General features: G+C 42.7%; 1 protein-coding gene across 4 annotated transcripts in view; it reads right to left on the bottom strand.

Moving 5' to 3' along the window:
* Positions 1-26,346, bottom strand: part of PLCB4 (phospholipase C beta 4) — a 234,272-nt gene extending 207,926 nt beyond the window's left edge. For all 4 annotated transcript variants that reach the window (XM_080407727.1, XM_080407726.1, XM_080407725.1 and 1 more), the window contains exon 1: positions 567-26,346. The gene's annotated coding sequence lies outside the window, so the exon portion shown is untranslated. The remainder of the gene's footprint in view (positions 1-566) is intronic.

Raw genomic sequence — 26,346 nt, 5'->3', positions numbered from 1 at the left:
TAGCCAGAAAGACCTTTCAATACATCTGAAAGCAAACAAAAAATATTAAAAAAATCTTCAAAAGGTGAGATTTCCTTTCTCCAAGAAAAAAAACGTTAAAAAAAAAACCCACCAGAGAAAAGTTATACTTAACTACACAGAAACATTTGTCACACCGCCCAGCACTGACAAAATCCGGATACACTCACTAACTACAGCGAGCCGCGCAGCTGGCAGTGAGGATGAGAGGAGTAATTCCACGGGCAGTCACTCACACACTCACACGCACACCGATATACATACACGAAATGCCACACACGTATCCACAGCCACAGGCGCCCGCCCGGCGCCCCCTCTCCCCTCAGGCTGCGGGCCGGTGCGCCGAGGCCAGAGCCGCCGGGCGGCTGCCCCGGGCAGCGCGGGGAGCCCAAGGTTACGGCCCGGAGCGGAGAGACGGGCAGAGCCGCTAGCCGTGAAGGACGCGATGCTGCTGACAGGCTCGGCGGCCCCCGGCCAACGGTCGCCCCCAACGGCCGCCGCGCGCGCCGCCGCCGCCCCACGCGCGCAGCCCCTCACCGCCGCCTTACCTCAGCCGCCGGGGCGGGAGGCAGGGCGGGCGCCGCCGCCAGCCCCGCCGCGCTGCGCAGGGTGCCGGGGCTCCGCCGAGGCGGCGACCTCCTCCTTCCTCCTCCGCTCACTATGCCTCTGTGTGTGTGCGTGTGTATGTGTGCAACCCGCCCGCCTCACAGCGGCGGCGGCTCCTCCTTCCCCTCCTCCCTTCTCTTCTCTTCTCTTCCCTTCCCTTCCCTCCTCCTCCTCCTCGTCCTGCTCCCCCGCCCCGGCAGCGCCGCCGCCGCGCCCGCCTCAGCCCCCGCAGCGCGGCGAAAGGCGGCAGGGAAAGGGGAACCCCGCCGCCGCCTGGGCCGGGCTGGCCGCGGCGCGCGCGCCGCACCCGCTTCCCGCCGCCGGACGCGGGCACCCGCTTCCCGCCGGCGCGCAGGGCCGCGGGCAGCGCATGGCAAGTGGGCGGCGGGGCCGCGGGCGCGGAGCTCCGCCTGCACCGCCCCGCCGCACCCCGCTCCCTGCAGCACGCATACATGCACACATACACTCAGGCGCTCCGCGGGGGTGCGCGAGCGGCGCTCCTGTGGGGATGCCCGCACCGGCGTCCTTGTGTTTGCTACACCTCCTGAAAGGGCGGCTGAAGGGGCGGGAAGGAGATCCCCCGCGTGCGCCCGACTCCCGCCAGGCCTGCTCTCTCCAACGCGGAAACACCGTGCTGAAGAGAAAAAGGGGTGTTCCAGAAGCCGCTGCAGGGTTGCCCAGCTCTGGCAGTTTGTGACTGAAAATTGCAGTTGGACACCTCGAGGTTTATTTGCTGTGAGCTGTAGAGGAGGCTCAGTGCTGGGCAAGCAAGCTGAGCTAAGTATGCAGGCGGTCCGAAGCGCAGGATTCCCTCTCAGAATATTCCCTGGCCAGGCCCCTCACAGCTTGTGACCGACTACAACCCACTGCTGGGGATGGCCCCTGTGGCGCCCTGCGCCATCCCCTGCGCTCTTTTATCTGCTGGCGTCGTGTGCCTTGTCTCAGTTTTCCCACCTTGCGATTCTGTGAGGTGGTCTCCTCCCGTCAAGCAAAAAAACGTAAAACACCCACAAAACCAAACAAACAAAGTGCTGAGTTTCACAGCAGAAGCAGGTTCCCCATCCCTTTTCTGGTACAAGCAGCTGTCTTGGACTTCGTTAGCGAGCTACTGAGTCTGGGCCCCTGGGGCCTGCAGCCTGACCACCCGAAGGGACGCTGGCACCGAGAGCTGCTGGCAGTGCTCAGAAGTGAGGAGAGGCAGCAAGCTATAGCTGAAGGTCTTATCTAGGGTGAGCTGAAGAAGCAGTGAAGGAAAATAATAGGTTTGCTTAAACAGTCATAATAAGGGTGTTGCATTGCCACAAACGACTTGATTTGGTAATGCAGTGGTCAGAGCTTACACCATGTTATCCTATGCCATAAACTGGAAAAAAAACCAGCTTGGAATGAGACCCTCTGGTGCCAGGTGCCATACCAGGTTGCGATAAAAATTATTCTGCTTTCAAGAGCCTAACACTGTGCTCCCGGAGCTGCCATGGAGAAGTAAGCAAAGGGGTGACCAAGAACAACAGCAACGGTGACGCATGATTTCAAAGACAGCCTGTCAGCACAGCAGACCTAAAGACTGAAGGGTTTTTGTAATTGAGGCAAGTGTTATTTTAACCAGATGTTCATATTTGCTTATGCCTAGTCAATTAGAAATTCCTGATGGGTATGGTGGTAGAGGTAGGTCTTTAGAAATACATGAAGGAGAGCAAAGCTGCAGCTAAGGCTCAGGGTGTGCATATCATGCACAAGGAGGTGTGGGAAGGAAATAACAAAGGAACCTGTGTGAGAGGCACATGAGCTGGATGAAGGCCAGTATCGCTGGCAGGGCTAGAGGGATCAAGTTAACACACAGGATATAGGAGCAGCAATTATAGCCATTAAAGATGGAGGGCACCAGCTTTAACGTGAGATGGACGGGGGGGGCTAGCGAAGCGCTTTTTGTTTGTGGTTCCAGAAGTGTTTGTTTCTAAATGAATGAAATGGATACATCTGTGGGTATACAAATGCAGTGCTCCATGATCCATGTCTTTTTCATTGCTTTTCTTTTTTTCTTTTTGCTATTGGGCTGCATGTAAATTAAGAAAATTATTATAAAAGTATTCATAAAAAGTGTTTTAATTCCAGCAAGACATAATGGCTTACTCACTAGCAAACAATATTGGACTCTGCCTAGGAATCCCTGTGTGGTTTGTGTTCAGGCCTCCAGAGCTTGCAGTGGCTGTAAGCACACTGTTACTCTGGTCCATAACACTGTCTGGCTTTTCCTATGACTTCTTATCTCCTTCCCCTCCCCCCGGCAAATGGCTTCTACGTGACAATAGGTCATGGTTGGCTGCCTGTGCAAGGGGATTTTATTCCAGGGTAAAATTCAGGCCTATTTTCATTATTGTGGTTTTTAAAACAGTTTTAGCAAAACGTAGGGACTTGAAATGTTTGAATAACTGCATGAAATGCAGAGAAGTGGTGGCACCTCAGAATTAATGGAAGTATGGTTTCTTTAGAGAGAGCTGTTCTTTGTTCTTTCACAGCCTTTCCCTTTCCCATGTCAGCTCTCTGACCTGACTTGTTCATTGAAAGAAGGGCAGTCATCAAAGGAACAGTTGTCAGGTCCATGGCTCTGCAAGAAAGTTAGAGGTATTGACAAGGCCTGTTTTAACAGCAAGTGGACTTCACATCAAAAGATATTTCAGGTCATAGAAAATAGGGCCATACGTAGGGTCTGAAACTCCCCACACAGCCTAAGTGGCAGGGTCAGGCCCACACATCAAGGTTAATTCCTACATTCCAAGTTTCATTGTGGTACAACTCTGTTTACACACCTGGACTTCTAAACACAGCGCAAGTGATGATGACTGTTTCATCTTTGTTTCTCCACTGATTTCATCTTGACTTCAGCAGTCAGTGTGACTTGGTCAGTTAGGGGTGAATCTAAGAAACTTCAGTTTTACAGCTAGTTCTTAGGTTGGCTTGCTGCCTTGCTGTGGACAAGATACAGCTGTACTGTTTCATTTTCTCCCTTGCAAAGTATTAGTATTTCCTTCATTAAGAGTGGCTTGTCAATACAGGACACTTGCTAGTTATCACTTTATAAACATATCAAAATGCTCACAACTTCACCCTTGCAGCTTAGGAAAAGAATAACAGCGCCACAACTCATGTCAGTAGAAAACAAAATGCCCCAGGAAACACAACAGAAAAATCCTTACCTATGAAGTGACCAGCTGAAACCTGGTGCATTTAAAATGGTTGCCTCTGATAAGATAGAGCCACATCACCTGATCATGTCAGCAAAAAGCTACAGCTGCCTTCAGAGAAACCTATTCAATTTGCAGCATGTTCAGATTAAAAATTATTTTTCCAAAGACATTACAAGTTTGCTAAAGTAACATGATTTTTTGCTGTTATTTCTTATCTCGTACAAGGGTGCATGGCATTTTACAATCACAACCCCACTCATATGTCTCAGACTATCACAAACGAGTTTATCCTCAGTGCTTTATTTCCAGGTTGTGTAAGGCAAAATTTCTTTTGGACATCAGCATGTGTAGTGATTGAAAGTATGCAGTAGGTGTAGAAACACAGTAGGTATTTGAAGTTTGAACATGCAAAATTCATGAGAATGTTGAAACTGTGGGTCTACACTGTTAGCTCACAGACAATCTCTGATACAGTCTGTGTTGATCTAGCACCTGTAATGCTTCTTACCAATTTATAGCACCTCTTGGTCAGACCATTAATTTCTTTATTTCTAAGCCTGGATGTTCCTCTTTAAATATATTGGCATGGAATACAAAGGAAAACTTAATGTGCGTAATGAATCACTGTTATAAAATACTTCAATAAATTCCCCCTTTGCAGCTTTTATTTTGGTCTGCTTGTACATAGATACTATAGTGCTGTGACACAGGTCATTTCAGAGCTAGCAACAAAAGACATTTTTTTCCCAGTCACAGTCCTTAACATGTGCAAGCTTAAGAGGACAGTTTTTGTCTTTTTCAGTCCTTATCTGCTGTTGTCCTGCACATTGCGTAAGAATGGTTTCCTATGCCACAAGTAGTACATCTGCATAGGCTTTTGGGGCAGACTGCTCTGCCTGTGCTCAGAGCTTACTGGAAACTATGTTAGGATGGTGCTGAAGCTAATGTTCCTCACATTATGGCCTGTTAACCTGGCCTTGGTGCTGTATTTACATTTTATGTAGCTACATGGCTTTTGATCTGCACACTCCCCAGGGAGGACTTTGTTGCTTCTTCTGCCAAAAGGCTGTATTCAATGTGTTATCATCTGCCACTAATGGTACTGCAGTTGATATTGATGGGTAAAATACTAGTCTCAGTAAAGTCAATAGCAAAGCACCCACTTATATCAGTGATTTTCCAAGTCTTACGTTGCGGCCAAATCTGCACATCTTTAATGTGAAAGGCAATCCAATGGTCGCTCAAGAGGCAAATTGCAGACTGAAGCAGACGTACATTGATTTCTCATTGACTTCCAAAAAAATAGCTGGGGCAAATAATTTTGATTAAAAATACTTTTTTTTTTTATAACCATTTTCATGAACATTGCTGGATTATTTTGTTACACCTTAAGGCAGACAGAAAACTTGTAATATTTTAGTCTGGTAGTTAAAATTTTGGTAAAATGCTGAAAGTCCTGGCAATTTTAACTGTAGATGTCTCTACCAGCTCTCGCTTGCAAAATACTTGGCTACACAAGTATCTTGGTTAGAGAGAACACAGCAAAATGAAAGAGATTTTCTTCTTGAAGCTTTCCTTTTTTGCAGGTTTTTTTCACAAGATGTTTATTTTCCACACTTGTAAATACCATCCTGTTCCAGACCATTCATAGTCCCAATCATTTCTGTCAGCTGTGATACTGTGTTGTGGGCCCATATGCCATCAAGCCCTTTGATTTAAAAAAGCTGAGGTAACCTTATCAAACACTAGCTCTCTTTAAAAGCAAAATTTCTTCCAGTATCAGATCCTTGATTCATTATACAATAAAATTATGTATGATAATTTTTCAGAAAGACTTAGCTTCTTCCTAGGCTTTTGAGGAAGCTACAGGCACACAAAGATGTACGTAATAGGAATGACTGGGAACAAAGGGAATGTTTTTCCTCTGCCTACAGTATAATATTAATGACAGACATTGCAATTATTATTTTTGAGGGTTTTTTTATTAAAAAGAGTGAATAATACTACTAAAAAGTGCAACAGTGGATCTATTCAGGATACTAAATAGTCTCCTCATTGTACTGGGATTTGTTTATCTTCAGGCTTCTGCTCCAGGTTTTGTGAATGCAGCAGGACAGAAGCATGGGGCTGAAGAAGAGTTCCTCCAGAAGCTCAATAACGCAGGGAGGAAAACAGAGCTTTCAGAATAGTGCTGCTAACAAGATTGTGTTTTTCTGTTTGGACATTAGAAGAAAGGGGTTGAATTTCTTTACCTGGTTTAATGGCATGAAATTAAAATTAATGTTGAATAATACTTTTTGAGTCTTTTAAGGTACCAGTATCTTTACCTTCCAAAATAATGGCGTCAGTATTAAAAATATCACAGTACTATTAAGCCTTTCAGACAAGGAGTAAGTTAGTTTTTATGTGTGTGAGACAAGGATCTCTGTCCATCAGCATCCCTGTCTCCATGTACTGTGGCCTGAATAGAGGCAGGATTTGTTGCTGGCAGACTTTACTATGTGCTGGAGGCAGCAGTGCAAGGTAGCCCTAGGGCTCCTTTCTTAATTTTGAGAGATCATTTTACTGTCTTAAGAGGAGCAAAGCCCCACTGACCCTAACATGTATGAGAGATTGCATTTCACTTCCAGTTTCTCCCTCTGTGTGTTTACACAGCGCTAATGAGGCTAAGATTGCCTGCTGAGTTCTCTAACCTGCCTGTACTCCCCCCTCTCAGTTTACTGAATATGTCTCTGCAGTGGTGCAAATCAAATTGACTTTTGAGCTGACGGGGTTTGGCATTACCTGCAAGTAAATCCTAAGAGCATCAACACAACCATGGCTGAAACAACAATATTCAGTATTGTAAATGATATATAGAAAGAGAAGCAGATTACATAAAATCTGCTCATTGGAAGTCATAAAAAACCCCTTATTAATCAACTGTAACAAATCTGTGCTCACTGGGAAGTACTCCTCTTTAATTATTAATGCAAAATGCAAGGATTTTTCAGTTTAGGGTTTTTCAGCCTAAAGAAAGACTTCAGCACTAAAAGAAGACAAAGCAGTCCAACCCATGCATCTTCCTGCGATACTTAGTTTCACGGTTGACTGTCCTTTGCTTTCAGTCCCATCAGATGTTATTCAACACCCATCTTCCTAGTATCTCAATACTTGTGATTGGTTTATAATAATGGGGGTAACTCACCATCAATAAATTTCAGTGGGAAAACTGAAGATGCTCTCTAACAGCAGCAAGTTTTTGCAGTGGCCTTTCAATGTAAACAGTGAAGTCTAGAGACTCTTCAGCTTGTGGTTTTTATGTTTTTAACATGGATTACATGACACAGCACTTGCAGTGGAAGATCCCTTCCAGTCCTGTGTAAACATTTTCTGAATCTGCTTCTTTATCTTTTCCTTCAGGTCTTCTAGGAAAAGTAAATTAACTAATAACATTACCCTGTATACCCCTCCTGTGGACATACCTTCCTCTTGTTCCTTTTCCATGGCTTGGATTTTTTTCTCTTTCTCAAAACTTCCCTGAGAAATTGCTGTATGCTGTCATTGATCTTACAAAAGCACAGTAAGCATTTAGATGTCAGCTGAGTCTGTGTATGCATTTGTACAATGCAAGTCCTAGTACACGTGGAGTACCCAGAGGCTTTCCATACTGCCTCAACATCAGGGATGTTCCTTGAAAGTGGCTGTGTGTGTAACCAGACCATGATTCTGGATAGAATAGTAAATAAACAAAAAATCACATCAGCAAACTGTCTGAACATCCTTGATATTTCAATTCTGCTGCTGCTTGCAAATTTTCTCCTCTGGTACCATTGCAAAAAGTCAGTGACATCAGGTGTACCCACCTGTCATTCCTCCCCACCTGGGGAAGGTGTGCAAGCCCACCAGGAGCCAGCCAAATGTGTTTTGTGTGACAGCAAGTGTGTGTTGCTCACTTTACCTGACAGGCAGCAACAAGGCACAAGGCTGTCTGCTGGTGAAAAGAGAGAGTGGGAAGGACAGTGCAGGGCACCTGTATGCCAGAGGGGCCCGAGTATATTAATGCCACCCACTGCTGAGCCATCTGCAGGTTATTACACATGATAGTGACTTGATGGACAGTGAGTTATTAGAAAGGAGTCACACAGTGTCCACTGCGTAGGCTTAAGCACATCTCCTCCTGCTGTGCTGTTACTTATCTCTTCACCTTACTTTCAGCATTTGTTTTTAATTTATATACTGGCAGTGACATATGGCAGGAGTCCACAGATGCATAAGGTAGCAGCTGGTTGAGCCCCAAAGGAACTGTCTTTTGGCAATAAATCTGAGGAGCAGACAGCAAACCATACTTTGGTAGGTAGAGAGCAGGTTGGTCACTGAAATGCTTATGTATGTGCTTACTGCAGGTTAGGTTACTTAGACGGCAAGAATGCAATACCAGTGCAATGCTAATGGCAAGATCTTTCCCTAGAGACCAGTAAGGTGGGGATTACAGGAGGTCCTTTTTGAGGGACGACTTTGTTGTTTCTGTAGTATGGTCAGCCAGTGGGTATCCTGCATGCACCAGGCTTGCACAAGGGAACTGCAGTTTCCTGCCTCCTCCTTCCTTTTGACATGAATAGTTGTCACATCCTCTTCTTCAATAATTAAGCTACAGCTGAATAATTCAGAGTGATCTGTCTATTGTCTGGTGTTCAGCAGGGTTTGGCTCTCTGCAGCACCACACAATGGTGTAATGTTCTTGCTAGCTCCAGGGGTAACTTTTTTTACTAAAAGGCCACCACTGTGGTTTTGGTTTTTCCTCCCTCTCTTCTCTGTGTTCATACTGCCCTTAACCCTGTATCTTGGGGTATGTGTAACCAACCTGCCCTTGCTGCAGAGTGGGGAGCAGTGTCTGTCATCAGACCGGTCAAGAAAGGACTTCCTTCAAATGTCACATGGACAACAAACTGCATCAGAAAAAAATGTGGTGGCCTTACTAGCAGCCTTGATCAGTCATGCAACCAGAAGGCTCCGGCTTTCTCCTCAGGCTGTGTAACAGGATATTATCCCCTGGCCCTAAAGAGCTGAGAGTGGATGGGCTTGAAGGAGCTGGAGAGAGGCTCTTGTATTTGCAGCCAGGAGGAGCAGAGATGCAAAGGAAGGCTCCCACTTCTCTCAAGTACAACTCTGCTAAGAGGTCCATCTCCAGTCCTCATTCCCACCATTGCCCCAGTGGGGTGTGTTTCCCCTGCACTTGGGGTACAAGACCTTTTCCTGCTTGTCAGCTTGACCACAGGTTGAATGGGGAGTGTGAGACACCACTTGAACTGAAAACTCTGCATCGCCAGCCTCAGAATATATGCAAAACAGATAGTAAAAATACTGTTTGTGTTTCCTTTTTTGTCATCCTCCACTCCTCCTCACTTTCCTTCCCACCATCTGTTACTACTGCTGTCTCCCACTGCAGACAGCCCACCACATGCCTTTCTGCCTTGTTCTGCTGTCCCAGCAAAGGAAAGGGATCAGCCTGTGGAGCGGTAAGTCTGCCCCAGCAGAACACAGGGATTTGCAGCAGCAAAGCCAGGTACTCGCTGGCTGCCTCACTTCTCCAAGCACTGCCAGAAGCAGAGGAGACATGTACCAAGTCACCTGGCCTCAGCAGAAGCTGGAGACAGCATGCAGGGGATGCTAAGCAAGCAGTTTTGAGCAAAGGAAGTCAAATAAATTACTGATGCAATTTCACCAGTTTCATCAACTCTGCCAAGGATGTATTTGGCGCAAGGAAGCAGCAGGGGTGCGGCACATGAAAAAGTCAGGACCTGGGAATCATAGTCCCATGCATGCTGACAATGTTATGCACACATAAGGACAGCTGTACAACTCCATGATTGCTCATCTTCAGTTCTCTAACTCTGTAGTATCACTCCTCAGACTAAAATCTTAATGAGTGCTTGCCAAGTTCTTGTAATCACACCAAATTTCATAATTTAAACATGTTTTGAAGCTCCAGAGAAAAAATGTACATCAGTGGGAACCAGCCATCTGGAAAGCTTTGGAGTCTTTTTTTGCTCATTTGTTTGTTTGCGATTCAGCTATTCCAGTACTGTAAGTGTAATTTAGTTATTTATTTAATTTTAAAGTTTTTAGGTTACCACATGAGTCTTAACTAATAGATGAAGACACAGCTCATGCAGGGATAATTCACCACTATGAAAGGTAAACGATTCCCAAATGATGAATGAGGTTTGTGGTTATACCAAGGTACAATTCATACCGTTACAACCCGTTACTTCTTCCGAATTCTCTTTGCACAGTGGTTTCTTGTAATACCATTTTTCTCCTGCCTCCCAAGATGTAAGCGAGGTGTAGGGTCTCAGACTTAGGGTACAAAGGAAGAGACAGAAGCAACCTACCAGCCATGAGCTATTAAATATATTATTGGTCAAATCATCAAAAAAAAAAGAAGAGACACTAATAGAAAATGCCTAAAACTTCCTTTGGAATATGGCATGAAACCAGCCCAGGTGCACTGTACATTATGTATTACAATATGTGCAAGCTCTGCCTTCATAGAAAATCAAAACTACTTTAAATAAGTGATTAGGTTATTCCTTCCATGTCCACACCTTTCTTTTTTTAACTATTTATCCTTGCTGACATGACTGTATTATTCCTTTCTTGATATGAGTCTATGGATGTTGCATAATTCTGTTTCAAGAAAAGGAAATCAGAGTGAAAAATGGGTTTGTAGATTATACATGGATCTCAAAAAAATTCCTTTTTTTTTTTTCTTAGATAGACCTGCACCCTTCACACACTCCAGTACACACTGTGCAGGGAAAACATCAGTGTCAGTTCTGCCAGCATCAGGAATGGTGGACTAACCCCTAAGTGAGAGCCTAGAGAAAACTGTAACGTGGACTGCTTCTCAGCACTGCTGTTCGTTAGATAAAATCACAAGAATATCCATATCATATTGATATTTGAGAACCAGCAGTAGCATTTTTAGAAGTAAACCACAACCTGGATGTTCCTTATGGGATGTCTTCATGCTACCTTAACCAGAAGGACAAGCTGATGTTATTTTTCATGCCGATATTAATTTTCATATCTGATGGTTCAAATATGATCCTCCCTAGCTTTAATTAAAAAGCAAAAAAGCAGAGTGAATTAAGCTGCTCTATAGTCAGTACAGCTGTCCCTAGCACCTTGTGACTGTTGCTCATGGGGGCAGGAGAAGGCTCTGTCCACTGCAAGTCCTTGCATTCAGTACTCAGGGGGACAGACAGACACTCTCCATCTTTCGGCCCAAAGCAGAAAGTTATCCAGAAAATTAGGAAGGGCGGAGAAAAAGATAACTAAAATAACTCTTTCTTGCAGCAGCTAGATAACCTACAAATTCATCCAGCACCTCACAGTCAGAGGTGGCAAAAGCCAGCTACAGTCAGGCTATGGCTCCTGATTTCCAATCCAACTGCCTTTCTTTTCAGCCTCAGGAAAGTTTGAATACCAGGCTCAGCCTTTCTCTTATTGCTTTCCATAACTGGGATGGTCTCTTTTCATAATTCTGGCTGTCTTTTTCTGGCCAGTGGAGGTTTTGTTTTGTTATTTTTGTTTATTTGAGTGATCCATTTGAGGCACCTAAATGTGAAAATTGAGTCAGGAGAATTGAACACAAATTAAAGTGCAGGAAGAAAGAGACTTAACAAGTGAGCTATGACAGAAAAGATACCTTTCGTGGAAGGGACAGCAGCACAAAGAGAGGAGTGGAAGGACACAGAAGAAACAATAATGTCAAGAAACAAAGAGAAGACACAGTAAAGATAAGAGATGGCAAAAAAGTATGACACCAAAGCAAAAACTACACAATGATCTGCTGTAAAGAGAAGAAAAACATTGGACTACAGGAGCAAAATGAAAAGGAAGTCAAAAGAATACATGATTTTATTCCAAAAACAGTTAAGAGGCCAAAAAATATCAAATATAGAACTAAATTGAATATTCCTTTAAATACAAGATATATGACCTTGGAGGAGTTGACAGCAGTTTTCAGGGTTGTTTTCCCAGCCGTATCTCAGGCAAAAACTGTAGGTGTTGAGTAAATTTTAATTGAGAGCATAAATGATTTACATGTTTACAGCAGTGCATCCCTTCTTCCTCTGCCACCAGTGAAATTCTTTCAGCAAGTATCAAATCTTGATTTCCAGTGTCATCGTCATAAACAAAGGCTAGTCCTCCACACTTTCTCTACTTCCTGATAGTACGTTGTTTTGTGCCCATTGTCAAGAAGAGCTCCAATTGAGAAATTTCTCTTTGAAAACATAATCAAAATAGCTGTTTATAGCCTTAGGAGGCAAAAAAAACAACTGTTAACATTTGGATGATTCTACAATTAACATTTGTATGATCTTACATCTTAATGTGAATATATTTGAATGCTTTTGGGTGCTGCATAATAAAGAGCTGGTTACTAAACTTAGCAGCACTTCATGTAGATTAGACATTATAATTGATGCTTACAGAACAGGACCCAGAGAAATTAATTTTATGTTGCTCCAATTTCACTGGTTTAAATTAAAGAGTTACACAAAGGGCCTTTATGCCATGGGGAAAAAAAAAAAAAAAAGTACATGTATTCATGGATGATCACAGTCGTGTTTATTTGTTCTCTGGAAGCAAGTGGATGTGTTGATATCCTTGCCCATGGTGAGCTCTCCCTAGCTCAGTGCCCTGTGTTGCAGTCTCGCTGCATCAGACTTCAGCCTCCTCCAGCATCCCTGGGCTAAGGCACTTCCCATTTCTCTGCCCTCTGCTTCACTTCTTGTACACTGATGATGTTACAGCCTTGAATGATTCCCCTGTCCCAAACAAAACCAGAAGAATACTGCTCACACTATTTTTTTTCCAGTCCTGTAACCATTCTTTTCCAGCATTAAGCCCTTGGATGTACTACGGGTTTTCAGTTCACAAATCAGGAGCAATAGCAGAAGAGGTATTTAGCCAGACCAGCTTGGGGATTAGCCCACACAACAATCCTCCTTTAGCTGGCCTAGACCTAGACAAAGAAACAACCCAAAGATCCTTGTGTACTGGTATACATTCCTCTGCCTCCTTCCCTCCCCATCTCAGCTCCTCTTCATGCTTCATTCAGCTCTTCCAGGGAGTCCAAATCTATATGAACATCTCCTATCATCTGTCCAGGCTTTAGCAGTTTTCCAGTCAAAAATCTGGATGCATGCACAAAGTTTGGGAGTGCCCTACCTAGAACAGAAATACTCTCATTTCTTTCTTCAGAGCCTGTTCACATACCCAAAGCCTTTAATGATCAACCTGGATACATCTGCTGGCACTGTGCTGTGCCTTCAGCAGAAGAAAGACTGCCAGAGACATACGGTACGGATAATTCATACTAGTCAGGCTGGAACTTATATATTGGGATAGATAACCTGGATCATCCCAATATTATATTATATGTGGGAGACAATTTACTGTATAGATGCCAGACCTGAAGCCAAGCAGCAAGATTTACACCTCCAGAGCCAGGAACGTAATTCAGCTGCAGCTGATCAATGAAAGCTTGAAGTAGATGGAACAACTCCAAGATTGTGTTGAGGTACAAAGCTGCTAGCCTGAGTGCAGACTGCAGCCCTGGGCATCTTCTTCCCAAGAATGTGCCATAAGCACCAGCTCCTAGAGCTGCTCTCATTCACTGTCCCAGCAAAGTCAGGAATGGGTTCTGCACGCTTCAGTATAATTTACTGTGGTGAACCCCAGGCAGTGATGGGGTTTAAACCCAGTCTCCCAACCTGGCACTGAAAGGTAAAGTGGTACTGCCACATTATGGAGTAAAGGAACAACTTGGGTATCTGACCCCAGAAGAAGGCTTTGTTTGAGTTGTGCCAGATTCAGCGTTTTAAGATACTCCTCCTGTGTAAGGTGGGAAACCTCATCCTTCTCATTCACATATTCTGGGATATTCCTTATGTCAATAAGCAAGAAGCAACCCCCTGAATCTAGAATTCAACTGCAGCACAAATAATCCTAAATCATCACCATCAATGAACACTGACAATGCTAGTATGAAATTGTGTCCTAGCCTAGTCAAGCTGTCCCATTCCTAACACTCTAATCTAAAATGATATTTATCAGGAAAGTAATAAAAGCGGGAACTCCAATCATCAGTGTTTGATGAAAAAAGGAATAGATAAGATATTTGTGTGTGTGTGTAATCCCTAGTTAAATATTGGCAGAAAAGGGAGGTGAAAACAACAACAGGCAGGGAAAAACCTGTAATCAGGCTTCATTAATACTGTAGTTAATTGATGTTCTGCTTAGATTCTAAACAGCAACAGGAAGCTTTCTTTAAGGTGGGTAATATGTTAGCACCTATTGAGAGGCAAAGGAAGGGAGATACTCATGTAAAAAATGTGAGCTTTTCCACTTTTGAAAACTTTGACCATTTGCTTCAGAATGTAGTATGAAACTCAGTGGTGCAGTTTTCATAGACCTAGGCTAAGCCTTAAGAAAATTCCTCCCTCCACCCCCACTTTACATAAAAAAAAAATTAAAAAATAAAAATCACTGTTTGTGAGACCTCCCCTCTCCATTTATAATATCTGGGGAACCATAAACTGAAGAATCCAGCATTTCTTGTCTGTCTAATCACTTGGCCTACATTTTGATTCTCTTTTCATGCATTAGTTCAGATGCTATGACTAGTGAGACATGGAGAAAGAAGAAAAATTATTTTCACAGAATGAAAAAAGCGCAATAATATCCCAGGTGCTACTGCATAGTGCCTCAAGAGACATGAACACAGCTTGAACTGCTCTAAATTCTCAGGGTTTGTCTACACAGCTGTAGTTCAGTTCCGTTAAACCAATGCAGATTTGTAAGTGGCTGGCGCTGACTAAGCTTAAACAAGAGCAATCCAGTGCCAGAAGTGTTGTCCAAGAATACTATCAAAATAATGGTCTGACTAAACACACAGATATGTTTAGATGGAATATAATGGGGCTTAACTCTTGTGCAGTTGCAAGGCAGGTAAAGATGTCCCAAAAGACAGGTTATCTCCTACCTGCCTACACATAAACACACCCTCTGAAACACTGTGGGATACTGGATATGGTAGAGGAATAACCCTGTCACTGCTGCAAAGTCTGTGTGCTTTTATTCTTGTCTTTAAGGATGTCATTGTAAGAAATCAGAAATCAAGTGTGCATGTGAATGCACACCTGCTATACATATGATATTGCTGTATACATAGGCTGAGTACTGTAGGCAGGCTCTGATGTTACAAGAGTAGGCACATCAGTATTTATTGCACTTTGAGAGAACTTGTGCACAGGATGCAATTATTGTGATTGTTCTCAGAAATCCCATACACTGTGTCAGACATCCCATGGGCTGCAGAGCCAGGGTGTCCTGTGGCATCCCCCGACATCCTGGCTTACTGCTTTCCTTGCTCAGAGTACACCTTTGGTTCTTCCCCTAACCTTTATTACCAATACAAAGCAACACAAACAGAACCCATCCCCTGCCCCAAAACTCCAATCCTTGGTATGTCCATTCTATTATTGTTGAATTCATCCTAATAGCCTAAATGCAACAGCAATGCTGCCTTACACACCCTTCTAGCTCAAAGTACGCCTTTTTTTTCATTTCTAAAACCTTTTCCTATTTATACCCTGTTTCAACAGCTGTGCCTTATTCCCCATTCAACATCAATTTTCCCTTAAGAGGGATAATTAATTTAGAACTCCAGGCAATAAGACATAGGTGAGAAACCAGCTTTCCTGGTGTTGCCTTTCTTAACCATTGAAGGTTCAATTCTGTCTCACATTTACATGAGAGCAGGAGAATACACCTAAAATCAAAACCAACCCCAGAAAATAATTCCTTTTAATGTTATGCTAACATAATGAAATACAGGAGGAATTGCAGAAGTCATATTCCTCTACTGCAGTATTAATTCATCATGGATTCTTAGGTACTGAAAAGCCAAGGACTGACAAAATTATGCTTTAATGTGTCATCATCACTTAAGCAACCATGCGCTTGCCCAAGTAAATAGATTCAAGAAGTATATTCAGGAACTTCAGGTGCAGGAGTAGTACTTCAGAGATTTTTTTTCCCCGTCAAAGCAGACCAGCCTGTTTGCATTTATTTAAGCCTTCTGCACATGCTCCCTACTTTGTAGTCCTGAAGGCTGCTAGCAGTCAGATGCTTCAGATACTTCCTTATCTGAGAAGGTGGATGGATCCAAGAGATCACATTGAGCTCTTAAAAGGCAAAAATGGTTCCCTGGGCTAAGGGAGCTGCCAGTTTAAGTCTATTGTCTGAACTGGTCTTAGGATGTTAACCCTCACAAAGAAACTCATCTTCTGTGACTGGAAAAGGAAGAGGGGAGACTGGGGAAGACTCAGTGTCATCCTGTTCCCAGTAGGGTTTTAAATTCTCAGTTCTCCAAGGACCCATAATCTGAGAGATTACCTTACTTGCTTTCTTGAGTTACCTTGGTCCTGTCACAGCAAGCTCATCCTGATCTCTCAGGAAAGCTGCAAATGCATGCAGTTATCATGGTTAGGGCATAGGTATCCTGAGAACATTTAACAGGGTACATATTGGTGATCTCAGTTACTTAGAAAGACTTGTGCTTATGTCCAATCACTAATCTAAGACTGAGGTCAAACCTCTTTTGATTTTAGTGCATAGAAGAGCCTTTTCTTGATGGTGTAATTAAGTATGTGGAATAGCTTATTCCATACCCTTCATGCAATGAATGACTTCTGCTAGCCTTTTTGCATGATTTTCCTTTAGAGCTAAAACCCCAGTCATGGTGGTGAAAAATATACTATTTTTTTTCACACACACTCCCCAATAACAGCACACTGTATAAAGTACGGAAATAAAAACATTCACACATGCAATGCTCTATCACTGTGAGTCTACTCCGACTCCTCTTTTAACAAAATCCAGGTGATTCCGCCTTTCCAACACAGCATGTGCTCATGCTTTATGCGTTGTGTTTTGCAGACGCTACGAGAGAAGCCTTATAGAGATGGACTTGCAGACGAGAGCAAGAGAAAACTACAGACTGTAAATAAAAGCATCACTCATGGAGCGTGTCTCAACTCTTAGCAATGACCTTTGAATTTGGAAGGACACATGGCCTGGACAGGTAAGGGAGTTACATTGCTGATTATTTTATGGTATTTTTTGCTGTAAAGCATGCTTGTACAAAGAAAGAGCAGTTTGTAAAACTGTGTTTAAATAGAACTGGATTTGTCATCTATGACAATAGCTAGGGGAAGATTTAAATTAAATAATAGGTGTTTTTCATCTTTAACGCCTATAATTAGTTAACGCAGCATAAAAACTGGCACTCTTCCTTTCTCCACTGGGGGAAAAAAATCAACAAAGAGGAGAAAGCATGCAAACCCAGTATTTTGTTAGCTGATCTTTTAAGAGCCTGGTTCCTGTTTAGTATGCCTTTAGTGAACATGCACTCAAATGAATAATTTAGACCTTTGATGACAACTTTTCAAGAGCTGTTTTATCAGTGTCAGACAGCTTCTCATTTTTGACCATATAAACACGAGACAGGAATCACCACTGACATTATTAGTTTTGGCTCATCTTCCTGCTCTTTGGATAGGAAAGCCCCATTTTTTTTTCTAGTGGTGAATTAACATTGTTACTTTTAGAACCTCCTGATTGTAAATGCTGAATCAAATGTAATACGATAAAAGAAAAGAGAAAATAATAAAGTCCTGCTTTGTACTGGGACTGCTGATGTTGCAAAGTCAGATACTCCTGGGAAATGTTAGAATTATGTTTGCACCATCTTAATTGTACAGGTTATTACTTCTGTGTTCTTAGGCATAGACAGCAACCGTACAAGCTTGCTTACAACAGATCCAGTGATGCCACATCTAGTCACACAAATGGTGAAAGCAGGAAACCAGCCCCACTCAGCAAAGATGTTTGCTTTGTTGACAATACTCCTGTTGGCAGTTAAACACATGTGTGATTAAGGATTATATTAAGGACTTGTATGTTGAACTGCATACAACTGCTCTGTATTCTGGTATTCACACTAATAGCTTCACTGGGCGTAGTTTTAAATTAAGCACAACATCTAGCCCTTTTTATTATGGGTGTATGGAGCTAGCAGGTGTCAGAAGCTTACCTTGCCCTGCATGAAATGTTTCAACTGAAGGCAAAGCCATCTCCAACCTGGTAAGAATTTTTTCCATCCGTATGTTTTCTTGTTTTTTTCAGGTTGTGGCTTACCATTTTGTTGGGGAAGGATATTTAAATTAAAAAGCACTTTGAAATCAAGACATCAGCCATATGCTCATGGATAATTTTTTTTTTTCATCTTTCTCTCTGAACCTTATTGTTTCCTGTTACCAACACAATTTTATGTAGGTACACACCCTACATAAGGTGTCAAACTGTGCAGTGTTCCGTTGGATTCAGTAATAGACTTAAATTTAGCAATTTTCTGATTGGAAATAATGCCATTATTCATGTGCCCTTGTACCAACTCCCAAGCTACCACCTGGCTCTCTTGATAATATGACGTTCCTGATGCACATTATCTCAGAGGTCAATGCGAAAGGAAAAGTATTACACAACTCTCAAGAACAAATCCTCCAAGGAGGAGAACTCAGATAGGCACAAAAATATTATATCCTAATCTTGGCACAACATCTGCTGGGTCCTTACACACTTTAACTATATACAATGCTCCCTTAACGAGGTGTTACTTATAGTTGTTTCTTATAGCTGAGACGTCTGTACTTCTTCAGTATGCCAAGTATAGTCATCAGGATATCTGGCCACGAGAATGGTAAAGAGCAGTGGGCTAATGGGCTAAACTGGGGGAAATATGAGCTGCTTCTTATTTTTGAAGTTACATGGAGGTTTTTTTAATAGCTTGTGTTACTATGTGAGTAACCTGCAAAGTCAAATACCTAAAGATGGCGATCTAAATCCACAAGCAGCTGAGCAATGGCAGTCAGTTTGTTTTCAGAACTTGGCTTCCCCTACAGACTCATATTTAAAATTTTGGGTTTAGTTTCTCAGTAGCTTGATTGCTGTTATCTGAAAATTATTCTTAAAGTCTTCTGTCAGGGAGGGTGTTGTGAAGAAGCAAAAGGTTAAAACTATGTCACCACAACAGTCCATGTATGAGCACAAAGTAAGCTGGAGGTACAAGCACCAGCCTTACAATAGCTTGTGTACTGAAACACACATTAGCCTGCACTGAACTCCCTGCTGCTGTGTCCAAGCACCTCCCAGCAGCCAGCCTTACTGCTTCCTCCCCGTATCATAGCCCAGTCACTCATGCGACTGCAATGCAGGCATAAGTCCAGGCTGACACTGCCCTAGTGGAAAGGGAGAAGCTGTACAGCTGCAAACAGCTGGCACAGCCTAGGACAAAGAGCCATCAGCTAATGAGCGGTAATGGGGATGAGAGCGCCTTAGGCTGCTCCCCTTCCCACCCCCAGATCTGCAGCTCTGAGCTTCTTCATGTACTGAGTTGCATGCAATTGTGTGTGAAAGCTGTCAAGAGCTGGAGATTAAAATATTTGATCTGCCTGGGAGGAATGGACTTAACTGACACAAGCCAGGAACTGTGATGAGATCTTGTTTACCAGACAAGTGCAGGGCTAGAAGTCAATACACCAGAATTGCCATGACCAGAAATTAGACTCACTTAGTGAACAAAATTTATTAAGGCAAGCTATGCCTCACATCACATCTTTGCATGACTGTTTTAACATTGTTACTTCCATTTTGCTTTCTCCCAGAATGACCCCTTTAGAGCAAAATATTTATAAAATGTCACGTGTAAAAATTCTGAAGGAGAAAATAGTAAAAAATATTGGCAGTTCTTTCTAAGGAAGTAATCACTAACAAAGTCTTTGATGAAAGTGTTGTTGAGAAGCTTAACATAAAATTTAAAAACCCACAAATGCGTGCAGAAAGCGACTTGGACAACATCTTTAGCAATTACTTTTAAAGAAGTGTTGATGGGAACATTTTATGTTATATAAAATTTCCTTTCCCCATGAACATTGATTGCCCCACATTTGCACTGATCGTAGTCATATTAAATGGGTAAAAAGATTTTCTTACTAGCACCATGCTAGGAGTTATTCTGCAAAAGTGATCTGAAGGTGAAGCAAGAGTCTTTACAAACCAGAGAGGTAGCAGACACGATAGTAGGGGTGTATGACATTGTAGAACAAGGGGAGAAATGGAGTTGGTGACTGGGTGACTAATAGAGCTGGGGAGCTCTGGTGAATGGACAGAAGTAGGAGAGCACCGCAAAGTATCAGTATCTAATAAACTTAGTGTATCTTATGCTAATATGCCTTTTTTCAGATAAAGGACAGAAAGCCTCAGAGCCCTGCTCACAGAAATTAGCGTGGCTCTGCTAGTTGTAACGGCACCTCTGGCTTATTTACACAAGCAGACGAAAATAAGCCTGATGCAAGGGACACAAATATTTCCTTTTGTTGCTTTTATCTTCCTTTCAAACTGATAGCCTTGTGATGGCAAACAAGAGCTGGCAGAAGGTTCACCAGTTCACGGTACAAGCATCTGGTACATTTGCTGTACGCACATTTTTATGAAGCACATTTGGGGGGGGGCTGGTATTTCTTTTCTTCCCCAAACTTTTCCCTCCAAGCAGAAATATCCTCTGGCTAGTGCTTATCCCAGCAAGAGTAGTACATGTACTTGCAGATAGTGGAGAAAAAGAGCTCCAGTCTACATAGATATATGTATGTATTGCTGGCAATCAGCAGAAAGCATGAATTGTGTGCTTTCTCATAAATCCTCATCCACAAGCCCAAATTTCACCTGAACACACTAACCACACTAACCGTGTGGTACGTGAACTTGCCTAGCCCTCAGGCAGAGCTATATTATAATAAGATGTTCGTTGCCAGCAGACTAAAATTCGGTTTAACACCTATTTGTCCACAGAGCTGAACTGGCAGCAAGGCAGCATGAATGAGTCTCTTAGCACTCTGCTGTGCTGCCCTGTTGATCCAGGAGCTGATAGTGGTTATTTATATCTTTTCAAAGTAGCTATAAAACACAGACATCACTACATTTGTGCCTAAACTGGGAGGCAGAGGTGTGTGTTGGCCTCCCCATGGTACTGGCACCCCAGGATTTGGGATGCAAGGCTGCACAAGGGGTATGTAGGGCATGCATGCAAGGAAGAGAGTGAGTGGTTCACTTGGATCAGAAGCTGAGAGATGCTACATGATCCTACAGTCTGGTCATGGCCTTAGGTAGCATCTCACAGTGAGAGGCAAATCCTCTGAGCTGCACCAAAAGAAACGTTTTGTTAGGAAGTAATCCTCTTCTGACAAGGGAATGTGCTATTGGTATTAAAAAAAAATAATTAAAAAAATCAGTGGGAACTGGGGCTTTAATTTTTGAAGGCACAGAGGTGCAGAGCTGTATCAAGATAGTTGACTTTCATTGCAACTGGTTTCAAACGAGTTTTAAGAGCCCAATTCTTTGTGCAGATCTTTCTTTCAAATAATTCAAAAAAGGATGGGGACTAAGTTGCATTTAAATCTTGATTACAGGCCATTCATCTGCATGTCCCACACATTGCATTGTATTTGTCTTTTGCCTTTCTGATTTAGGTAATAGTAGATTCTTGCTAGAAAACCAGCAGAATTTAACTAATGGTGAATTTGACGTGACATTGAAGAAGCTAGTTTTACAAGAAAAAAAAGAAAAAAATTCCATTGAGTAAATAGTTACCAGCTTAAAATTATTTGTTCCAAGTTCATCTACTAGAAGTGAAAGCCCCCACAAAAACAACCTAGAGTAAAAATGAGTATGTGTATAATTTGAGTAGCTGCCATTCAGAACCAGGCAGAGTAGAAAATAAGAGACTACATGCTCTTCAAGCTCTAACCCAAAGTCTCAACTGCTTCCACAGTCTCAGCACAGCTGGAGGTTTTTTGCTAAATTTGTCAGCAGTGAAGGAGTGAACAACCGGGAAATATGAAAACAGCATAATTAGACTTCAGGCTTAGCATCTCAGGGATGGGAGCAGAGCAGCTCGCCACCCCTCTGAAACCAAAGACTAATCTCAAGAAGTGTCGCAAACCCAGCTAAAAAAGATGTCACTAAGTGGTTGCATTTCTATTTGGAATAGTTAAAAAGCCAGAACTCTATTTAATTGTACTTTTGAAAGAGAGAGAGTTCTAACCAGCTACAAAGTTGATTTGAAATTGAAATGCTGTATTCTGGGTTTTTTTCCAAGTATCTATAAATTTTGCTCTTAGGTGATTTAAAAAAAAATTGTTGAAATCTAGCAGTTTTTGCAATAGTTTCAGCAAAAGTGGTGCTTCTGGGTAGTGAGGTTATGGTACGTTTTCTGAAGGATGGATTAAAACATTGGGTAGGTCTTTCTACAAGTGCCAAATCCTATGGCATTCTAAATTATCTAAGCAAATCTTCCTGTTTTGGAAAAGAAAAAAAAAAAAAGCAATTTTGAAAATATTTCCTATTTATCCTTAGGTTTCTCAAAAACCCACTCCCTTTAGGGTGATATTTCTGAAGCAGATGTTAAGGAAAATGCTATTCTGATGTGAGGATTCCTGGTTTCTCATGAAATCAGTACTACATGTTAATTGCCCTTCCCATCTCTAAAAAATCAAGTCATAAATCTTTCTGGCATCTCTGTTCATTCTCCTAATTACACTGTATAACGCTGATGAACAAAGCAAGATTTTTTCTTTCTTCTTGCTAAATTGTATGTCTGGAAATGCATGAGAGGGACTGTGTAGTTGTGTAGATAAAGCCTCTAACTCCACATTAATATGTAGTAGAAAAAGTAAAGAAATAGGAGCTGCCATAAAGTATGGAGCACAAGATACACTTTGCATTAGCATTTCTGAGCTAAAGTAATGGGCTATCAAGATTTAGTTGGCACAGTATTCTGTATTCTATTAAAAAAGTATCATTAAAATCAGAGAACATTTAATATAAAACTTTCCTACAGATTCCCTGCAGGAAGAATGTGGCCTAGCTAACAAACCCTTGATTTATTCAGTAAAAAATACTCCTTTTTCCTTTAAAATGTTCACAGGGCACCTACTTTACAATCTCCATAGTTCAGCTGCCACTGCACAAATGTGCCTTTATATCCAAGGAGTACCTGGGTGCTACTGCGTGTCCTTATGTACAATGGTCTCTATTCACATGCCTTGTGAGTAAGAGCAAACAAAGACACAAGCAATTGCTAAACACACAGAAACTTACACAAACTCCCACAGACACACCATTGCCCCTCCCACCCCCACCAGGATTTTCAGGTAACAACCTGTTAGCAGGCACATGAAGGAAGTCAAAACAAGATCTGGATTTGCTGCCTTAACTCTTCCCTTTGCAGCCTTGCAGGACAGAAAGGAGAAAATCAAGGTCCTTACAACCCCATAGCCTGTGAAACCTGCATCAGTACAGCTTTACCTGTTCCTCAAATAGGCTTCTGCTTCGCATTTATCAGTCCTCCCTCATGAAAATGCTGCATAGACAAATGTTGATCTCTCCCATTCATCGTATGGTGCTACTGGGAGCACGAACACCCCTTAGACTTGTTGAACACTTAGGGTTTGGGGCATGTCACACAGCTGGGGCAATCCAGCAGATCTTCTGGATCTGGTCAGAGGCTCCTACTGGTGACACACATCAGGGGTGGTCCTTGGGGTGACCAAAAATAAGGTGTCTATAGACTGAGCAGGTCTTACTTATCAGCATCCCAGTGGGTACTGACCCACTGACAAATTCCAGCCCTAAATTAGGGACTCGAGGAGCCCTACTGGGGTCAGGGAGACTGTTGGCTGAGCAAGGCTTACTCATGAGAACTGCAACATAAGTTCCAGCTAATTGCAATGAGAACAGGCTTGGCCCAAAGAAAGTGATGTACCAAAAGCATTGATTGAACAGGATTCTTAAAGCAGGCATTGTGTCCTTGTGTGAAATTACCTGTAGAGTACACTCCAAATATAGATACATAATAGAAATGAATGCTACAGAAGCACTGATGGCATCCAGTCAACATACATATCATCCAGCACACTAGCTGTCTATTTTCCTATACCTAGTCCTCTGTGCTACAGCCCTCTTTCATCCCGTGTCTTAAATTACTGCAACAATTTTTCCAAAGGAGACTTTCTACCAACTATGCATCAAAACCCTATTTTATGAAAGAAGTTGCAATGCTGTTTATAATATAGTGATTAGAAACCCAACAGGGAGAGAAATGCAACTCAGGAAGTGTAACTCAGGATTACAGTGTTGTAACATGTCTACTTTTTAGTGCATGACTCTGATCGAATCATAAATAGCATGCAGTGAAGACCTACCCCCAGACATTCATCACTGATTCTATGAATGCACATGTTACACTACAATTAGGCTGGAGACATCAGGGGGTTCGGTACCTGTGTAACAAATTAGAACAACAGATCACTTTCATTCCCACAGCTTTCACAACCTGGCTATAAGAAAATAAATTGCAGTGTAGGGAGCTAGCAAGTTACAGTCTGTATTTACCGGAGGAGGAGATGGCAAGTAACCACGTATAACATTTAGTGTTTTCAACTGAGGGTGCGTAACACTATGAAACCCTCCCCTATTTTTCTTTAAACAATTACGCATAAAATAAAACAGCAGCCTGTCTTAATGCAGTCCAAACCCAGCCCCTCTCTGATATGTGATTTAAAGATGCCTAAACCTAGTTTATAAGCAGCATCTTTCTGATAAGGATTAAAAAGTGTCCTGAGTATTAATCCTGCATCCTTCAGTGATTATTTTTCTTAAAAGAAAGGAAAACAAAGTAAATAGCAAAAAAATCTTCACTAGACAACATCAGTGCCACAATGGCTACAAAATTGCTTTCTACATGTCTGTGATAATTCAAGCGTCATTTGTGCTTGGCAAGGAACATGAATAGTTGGTTACTTTGGGACAATATTCATCTAGCTCCCTTCAGAAACAATTTGTGCTATTAAATCATTTATTCCCAGTACTGTGCTTAGCTGATGGTATCATACATCAGCTCATCTCTGAAGATAAGATCTATATAAAATTTTTTGAGTGGCACTTCCCCGCTGCAGGACTTTCACACCTTGTCCTGCAGCCAAGACATCAATACAATACAGCACCCTCTTCTTCGAATTTATCACACCCTAGGGGAGGCTGGCAATTTCCATTTTCCCCCTAAATACCCAGACCTACTTTCCTTTAAAAACTCTGATCCTTGCATCCCTTCCCACCCCCTCGTACACTGCAGTTTCTATAATCGTCACCTTATGTAAGAGACCCAGAACCGGGAGCAATTATTTATTGGTGTTTGTGTGCCCTCGCTTTCTCCCTGGAGAGCACTAAAATAACCTAACAGATCCCCATTTGATACACGTGGGCCATCGCATATCCTTGTGCCTGGTGGTACCTGCCACCACTTGGTACATGCCATCACCCTGAGAGGAGTGATGCTAGGGACAGAGGGAAGAGGTTCACGCTGTTGGTACCATGGGGTTCATGCTCTGAGTAGCCCCCCCTCCACTTATGGCAGAGGTCCTGTGCAACACAGCAGGTGGGGTACCCTGCTCTGCCAGTGCCCGGGGTTTTGCATGGAGAGGTGCAGGAAGCAGGAGGGAGCATCCACAGCCCCAGAGCCATTGCAGTGTGCACAAGTGTGCCAGGCTGCCTTCCGACTTTGCCCTGGGAGCCCATTCATGTCTTTTATCGTTTGCCTGTTTATTTTCAGGTGGCTTTTTTACAGCATTGTCACTCAGCTGGTTTCTAACTGACCTGGCAGGTTTTTACTGCTCTCTTCCTGCTTGCTGGCAGAACAACAAAGTCTGGGGGATTTATGTGCCCCAGCTCCCATGCGGGAGCTGTGAGCAAAGCCTCCTCCTGAGGAGAGGAAGTTTTTGCTGACAGATGCCTCTGTTTGAGGTGTCCGTGTGTATTTAGGCCCTGATCCAGCAGAGCACTGGAGCACACACTCAGCCTTAGGCACATCCATATTGCTGTCACCAGGCTATGTAAAGCAAGGTGGGTATTTAAGCCTTTGTGGGCTTAAAGCTTCAGTTCATTGTCCTGGCAGCTCATGCAGTCCTTACGTAGCCTGCAGTGCTCTAGGTTGATGATTTACAGAGCAGCTAAAAAAAAAAAAAAAGTTTGCAGCATGCACATATTTCTGCAGTGAAAAAGCACAATAACTTGCTTGATCCATTCTGGGGAAGGGCTTTTACAAGTAAATATGCATTAACCTTTTTTATTAGGCACTTTGGTCACAGAATTTATGAACTCAGAACAATTTTCCCCTGTGCAAAGCACCAATAGGCAGAAGTTGCTCCAGGAGAAGTCAGTGGTGCATGCCTTATAAATGCCTGTTAGACACCATACAGGGTGCTGGAGTTAGTAGCAGCCTTATAGGGATAGACACATTCTCTAAAATTTAGTGATTGCTTCAACCCACTCCTTGTCTTGGTGATTTGGTTCATGCCAAGCTCTTTTT

The sequence above is a fragment of the Falco punctatus genome, assembly GCF_963210335.1.
Source record: "Falco punctatus genome assembly, chromosome: 12".
Lineage (NCBI taxonomy): Eukaryota > Metazoa > Chordata > Aves > Falconiformes > Falconidae > Falco > Falco punctatus.
Note: the sequence above shows the minus strand (reverse complement) of the source record. Positions and strands in the feature narration are given on the sequence as shown.